Below are 7,707 nucleotides of genomic sequence, written 5' to 3' on the forward strand. Positions count from 1 at the left end.
TATTGTTCAGTGATACCAACAAACCCACGGGGGGGGGGGGGGGGATATGGTGACATATTGTAGCCACATGTTGGAAAAATCATTCCCTTTGCTAAAGAAACTAACATTTTCCTGCATACCAACTTGAAAAGCAACAATCTACCTAACCCATCCTGCTCCACAGACTCAGACTGGAGGAATCCCACGGTCCCCATCTTCAGATAGGCTAAAGTGACATTTCTCAGAGTCTTCCTCAAGCATTTGCTTCAAACGGTGCCAGACCTGAGCTTCTTTTTCAGCTTTCGTAAAAAGTGATGAGGTTAGGAAGGCAGACTGTACACACTTCAGACTGACATATCCCTACAATTTGCAGAACCTACATGTACAGCTGTTTACAAAATCTCCAAGTTAATTAAGTGCACTTTAGGAAGTTGTCCTCGTGAATCAGCTAACATTAGCATAATTACTAAAGTCTCCTGCTGTGAGGAGACTAAAAAAGCCAGGCTGATGTCGGAAGTAATAATACATATAGAATTCCATTCTAATAAATGCCATTAGTGTATAACATTAAGTTCTGTATAATAAGGCTATTCCCAAGTCCCAGAAGATGGTCATTAAAACAGCACTTGGCTGAGAGGGTTTTAACAAATCATATTAGCCAAAAAGCCTACAACACAGATGCATTCCGCAAACCATGTATACATCGATCACTATAATAAATGTATCATTTGGGTGAGTCACCATTTTTTTGTTTTTGTTTTTGGGTTTTGTTTTTTTTTTTTTTTTAAGATTTTATTTATTTATTTGACCAGGAGAGAGAGAGAGAGACAATGAGAGAGGAAACACAAGCAGAGATAATGGGAGAGGGAGAAGCAGGCTTCCCGCTGAGCAAGGAACCAGATGCGGTGATCAATCCCAGGACCCTGAGATCATGACCTGAGCCAAAGGCAGATCAGCCTCATCCCTGATCTTCCCAAGGGCATGCTGTCTCTTGTGCACTATCTGTATTTGTGAAACAGACTAGTTTCTACTTGTCATTGACATGCTTTCTTCCAGGACCTCTCTCCCCCACTTATCTCCTTGTCTAAACAGTGTGATCTCCAGCAAATGCAAACTAAACCTAGCATTAGCTTAAACCAAACATCATTAAGAATGTGAAATGGTTGCCCTACTACAATTTTCTGAACACACACTAAGGCATTTGAATGTACCCCAATAAAAATGCTAAGGTTCCCCGGTGCTAAGTTTCAAATAGGCTCAAAAGAATAATAACTAATATATAGCATTGACTGTGTCCAGCTCTTGTTCTAAATGTGGTACCACTACTAAATCATTTAATCTTCTTAACCATCCTACAAAGTCGTTATTTTTATCATTTTCACCATTTTCCAGACTAGGAAAATGAGACATAGTAATAATCATTAACTTGCCCTAGGTCACCAAGAGTGCAAAGATTTCCTAAGTTAGGCTGCTAGAAAGGACTCACCACGTTCCACAGAGCCTATTCATACCCACACACTCATATTCATACTCACACTCATCCTCGCTATTTTTATTTAAAGGTAATGGACATAACGCAGGAAGAGAAAGACCACAGGTAAGCACTGAGGGGTCTGATTGGCATCCCATGAACAAGCTTCCAGTCTTCTTAGTCACACAAGGATCTGATCATACTCTGTTTAAGGACTGAACCATCAAAATCTAGGCAAGTCACCCAGGTTGCAAGAGAGCTCAAAACTTTATTTCCCAGTGGAGGTCATAAACCCCTCTAGCCACACAATGAAGGCAGGCTGACTAATCAGTTAGAACAGTAGAAAAGCTTAAGCAAAGAGCAACTCTGGGGGTCACCAAAGGCGTTGAGCCTTGAAATACCACATCATAAATCCCATCACCCTTATCTTAACCCAAAGTCAAAACCCAGACATCCAGGGATCCCCAGAGATAAAGACTGAGATTTTCCCTACCACTTTTTCTTTTTTCCCCTACACCTGCTAACCCACATATCCCTTCTCTGGATCCCTGATAGAGCCATGTTCATTAGTCCTTTGAGAAGCCAACAAGTAGTCTGGTGACTAACTGGCTAATTGATGGTGCAGAGATATATGAAAATTCTTCCTCAACCCCCAGCTGGATCTGATCCCAGTAATCAATTGCCAAAGGTATAGTGCAGAATGGGCTGGTTACAAGGGGTGTATCTTGAAAAGATCCCAGAAAAGGAAGAAGAAAGGAAGAAGTCACTCAATAGAAGTTCTACACTTCATAAACATTGCACTGTTAAAGAAGTAAAGCAACATCTCTTTATACAAGTAAGTTTTTTTTTTCTGTGAGTCAGAGTGTTTATTCAACAAGCAATTTCCTCTGACTCCCTGAAGACATCTTCAAGTATTATTTGCTCAAAAGTGATTACAAAAATTATATCTTATATTACTTTCATCTGTAGCCCTCCAAATCCTGCACAACCTATAAGCTGTCCGGTAGTCTCAAACAAATGCCCAGCTCTGCTTTACATTGTTAGCCTATATCAACATGCTTTTGCTAACTAAAACTAAGTGACTTAAAATAATAATCGGGATTCTGTAGGTTGCCAATTTGGGCTTGGTTCAGCAGGTGATTCTTCTGGTCTTAGCTGAGCTAAGATGCTCTATAGTCAGCTACTGAATTGGCTGGGGGCTGCTGGTCTAGAAGTCTCAGATTGGCTTGTGATTGGCTTGTGTCCATCCATATAGCCTCCGATCCTGGGCTTGGAGGCTGCACGGGGTTCCAAGAGAGAGAAGGTAGAAATGAGCATGGTCCTTGAGGTCTAGGCTTAGAATTCTATTAGCCAACTCACAAAACCAGCCTAGATGCAAGGGCCAGAGAAACAAAATCTACCTCTTGATGGGAGGACTGCAAAGTCACATTGCCAAAGTAGTGGGTACAGAAAGGGGAAAGACTGTGGCCTTTTTTAAATCACCCAGACAGGATATTACCAGATAAAATAGAAGAGATCTAGTCAGTGAGTATTGTTTTAGTATAGGTATGTCCCATGCCATATGTAGGACCTATTTATACCAAAAAGTTATTTATCATGTATCTAAAATTCAAATTTAATTCGATGCCTGTATTTTTATTCACTAAATCTGGTAATCCTACACACAGACCATGTCAAAAACCTTTCTTTATCTAAAAGAACTTTGGGGTGCTTGGCTGGCTCAGACAGTAGAACATGTGACTTTTAATTCCAGGGTTATAAATTTGAGCTCCATGTTGGGCATGGAACCTACTTAAAAAAGAGAGAGAGAACTTTGAACTTGAAATTACTGCTAAAGTGTACAACTATATCAAATGTTGTATTAGAATGAGCCCAAAACTCTAAGTCACCCACAGAAAAGAAATAATTTGTACCCCTACTCATATTCTGGGAACCATCTGTGGTGAAAAACTGCTCATAAATAACCCTGATATAATATATAACAAACTGTTTCATTTCAATTATGCATTAGATGATAAATTGCTACATGGAACAGCAACGAGAGAAGAAAGAATCTGTACTTTCTGTAATTTGGACCTATTCTGTACTTATAATAATTCTTTTACCTTCCTATGAGGAATTTTTTAAATCTCTGGAAGATATTAATCATTATCCTATTCTGGAATTTATTATATCTAATCAAAGCAAAGGTACTTGAAATTCACGTTTTAAGTACCTTACCCATACACTGTAGTAAAATTTGATGTTTTCCTCCATGAGTTTTTACGACTGGTTGTATTTTTCCTACTATAACTTTTGTGACTAGAAATGACAGTGCAAAGGTCAAATAAATGTGCATCGTTAAGCAATACAACCTGACATTTCTAGACAATAACTCCCTCAGATGAAGAAAGGGAGGCCTACCTGAAAGGTCACAGCCCCTCTTACTGTCCCCGTGTAGCCCTGGTGTCTCTGCCTACTGCACACAATGATTCTGATACAAATGTACGAGGACCCTATCTGCCGGAAACTCTTAAGTAATATGAAATTCAGCACACGGTGCATGCTAAGGGTTATTAACCAGGCTTGTGATGCAGTTTCTTGCATCCAGCTTTAAATAAATCAAGCTCTGTTGTTTACGCCAGAATCTTAGACTTAAAGGGAATTTAGAGATTACTACAGCAAGGCCCTATTATACAAAACACAAAACAAAATTCTGTGCCCAGGATCATACCACAGTATGGCAGAACACAAGGAAAAAGATACCACATTGTTTTTCAAATGCGAAGATCATGGCCTAACTTGATAAAAGTAGCATCCACCTGAAGAAGGAGTTTTTCAAATACACAAGTATATTTCTCAAAATTTCATGAGGCAAGGGGCCCCTGGGTGACTCAGTCATTGGGTGCCTGGGTGGCTCAGTGTGAGCGTCTGACTTCAGCTCAGGTCATGATCCCAGAATACTGCGATTGAGCCTAGCATCGGGCTCCTTGTTCTGCGGAAAGCCTGTTTCTCCCTCTCCCACTCCCCCTGCTTGTGTTCCCTCTCTCGCTGTCTCTCTCTGTGTCAAATAGATAAAGAAGTTTTTTTTTTTTTTAATTTTCATGGGGAAAAATGATAGTAAAGTCTGCCATGTAAGGACCATATTTATATTCTAAATCTGAGAGGAAAGTTTCAGACTTAACTTGCACTTCAGAGAGGGACCAACCACAGATTTCACTAAAACAGGAATATGAAAAATTAACAGAACCGGAATTTGACATCCCATTTGTAAAAGTGGGTACAGAGATTCTGTTATGAGATAGAAGAGTTATGACAAACACGTATTCTTCTCCCTGTACCAACAATGTTTGCAAACCACACTTTTCTGACTTCAAGCCACAGACAATGTCAATTTCTTTGTCTGCAGGTTCGTTTGCTTTCTTTACATTAGAAAACCCCAAGTAACCTTCAAATATCAGATGAAATACTGAGCCACCTGTGAAGCCCTCCAAGATCTCCCCAGTGTTCTAGCTGCTCCCCACAATGAGAAGAAAATCTCCCCACTCTAAACTTCAACATTTTCTCATATAAACTAATTTCCATCCTTGCATATGCTCTAACACATACCTTATTCATTCATTTTCTTCCCATGTCTACTAAATGCCAAGTTCTCCTCCAGGCTCATAATGCAGCAATGAACAAAATAACAAACCAAAAAACCCTGATTCTTGGAACTGACATGATAGTGGGTGAAGAGGACGAGAAACAAAATAACAAATTTAAGCAGGGAAGAGGATAGATGGAACTGGAGAAAGAGGAATAATTTTAAACGAAGTGATCAGCAAATACCTTACCGGGTGTAATTGAATGAAGACCTGAAGGAGGTGAGGGAGCAAAGCTCACAAGTGACTAGGGAGAGTTCTTCAGGAAGGGGCATCAGCAGGTGCAAAAGACCTGAGCCAGGGACATGTCAAGCACATTCACATAAGAGCAAGAAAGCCCAAATGCTTGGAACAGAGTGGCCAAGGCAAAGATCAGTAGAAAAGAAGTCTAGAGGGGCACCTGGGTGGCTCGGTCAATTAAGTGTCTGCCTTCATCTCAGGTCATGATCCCAGGATCCTAGTATCAAGTCCCGCATCAGGCTCCCTGCTTAGTAGGGAGCCTGCTTCTCCCTCTCGCTCTGCCTGCCACTCTGCCTACTCGGGTTCTCTATCTCTCAAAAATAAATAAAGTCTAGAAAAGAAGGAGCCTTTGAAAAGTTGGTAGGATTAGTAACTTGAAGGTAGTGATGGAGAATGATTTGTTGAAGTTGTGGTATAGAGGGAATGAGCTGTAAAATGGGTTGTTATTGGAAAATGGGATACTTGAGATTAGGAAAGGGTTTGTTGTGGGTAATAATAAGGTCTAGAGTGAGGACTGAGGTAAAGTGGCGGACAAGATTATCATAAATGAATAGAAAGTGATCTAAACGAATGATAAGAGATTCAAAGTCGGAGGTTTTAAAGAGGAGGGAGGGGTTATCTAATGCAGAAGGAAGGGCCAAGAAGGACACTTAATCCTGCCTCCAAGCCCAACTAGATCAGGAAGAGAAAATAACTACTTGAGAGGACTGCAGAGGAAGTTAGGTTCTTCAAGAGAGATAGGTTTTAATTGAGTAAAAACACGAGGGGATTGTTCAGAAAAAGCACTGACAGAAGGGATTATGCTAATGAATGACCCAGTTCCTAAGGGCAGAGTGGCAGAGTTTGAGCAGTTGCAGGGCATTGGGTTGTGGTGAGGCTATGGATTGTACAGAGCAGCCAGTGATGGGTTGGAGTGAGGAAGTTTATGATCCGAACTTCTTGTAAGGACTGGCAGGATCAGTCCTAACAGTTGTAGGACAGCAGGAGAGAGAAACAAGTGCTGGGAGGAGAGGAGGAAGGAGCATCTGGCCAGCCAGAAGTCTCCTCTGTAGTCTTGACTACAGATGCCTAAAGGCATAAGAAGAAACAGTCTTACTTTAATTAAGCACAAGGGGCCACCTCACCTTGCTTATTCTTCTTTTACTTTAGCATCACATGCTGTCTCCTTTTCCACATTAGATCACAAGCTCTTTAAAGTGACTAAGAAATTTTACTCATTTTGATGTTGCCTATTGATTGCCAGTACTAAGCTACTCAATAAACATATGCTCAAAAACAAGTCATACTTCTTACTGGATGGAAGGACTGGTTGAAAAAGACAAAGTATTTCCTACTCAGTCTTCTAAGAACTCTCTAGGGCTCCCCAATTCCTGATATTCTTCTGAGTCTAGTCCTAGCAGACCAGGTGCTGTTACGAAAACTGTTGTGCTCAGTCGCTTGTGAAAAGGCCAAAGATATCGTGGCCTCCCTTTCCCTATGGTAAGAAGTAAAAATTCTGCTTATAATGGTATTTGTCTCACTGATCACTTTTTTTTTTTTTAAGATGTCTATTTATTTATTTGACAAAGAGAGCGCTTGCACAGAGCAAGGGGAGCAGCAGGCAGAAGCAGGCTCCCTATTGAGCAGAGAGCCCAATGCAGGACTTGATCCCAGGACCCAGGGATCATGACCTGAGCCAAAGGCAGATGCTTAACCAGCTGAGCCATCCAGGCATCCCTCACTGATCACTTCTTCTTCAGGAGGAGAGAATCAAAAGCCAAGCCAGAGTAAAATTCTCCAAGGACACTACAACCTGTTGTGAGTTTTCTGGGGAATGTAGCCAATCCTCACATGGTCATGCTTGGTGACAATTAATAAATGTCATGGTCTTTTTACAAGAAAGGATCTGGTAATCCTGGACATCTACATCACCATGAGGTACAAGCCAGCCTCTGAACCACTAAGGATTTGATAAGATATGGGCCTAACGGATGATTTGATGTGGAGACAGGGTTGTGGCAGGAAAAGCAGAGAATTCAGAAACTGACCTAGAATCACTTTACAAGTATGTGACCAAACAGCTGAGTCTCTACCATAAGGTGACCACCACTAACTCTCTCATCAGGGCCTCACCAAGGCAAAGCTTCTGTGGCCAGGCCCAAGTTTGGCAACAGGCATCCATCTGTCTGACCTAAAATGCAAAGCTCTCCAGTTTTTCAAGAACATAAACCTGATTATATCATTCTTTTGTTTAAGTTGATTCAGTGGCATCCCATTACCTTTAGCCTAAGCCTGAACTCCCTTGCATTTCCCAGAGGTCCTGCAGGTTGTAAACTCTACCAACCACTCCATTTCATCTCTCCCCTCTTCTCCTACCACTTTTCCTCCCACAATTCATATTCCAGCAACTTTAAG

The sequence above is a fragment of the Meles meles genome, chromosome 1 (genome assembly GCF_922984935.1).
Source record: "Meles meles chromosome 1, mMelMel3.1 paternal haplotype, whole genome shotgun sequence".
NCBI lineage: Eukaryota > Metazoa > Chordata > Mammalia > Carnivora > Mustelidae > Meles > Meles meles.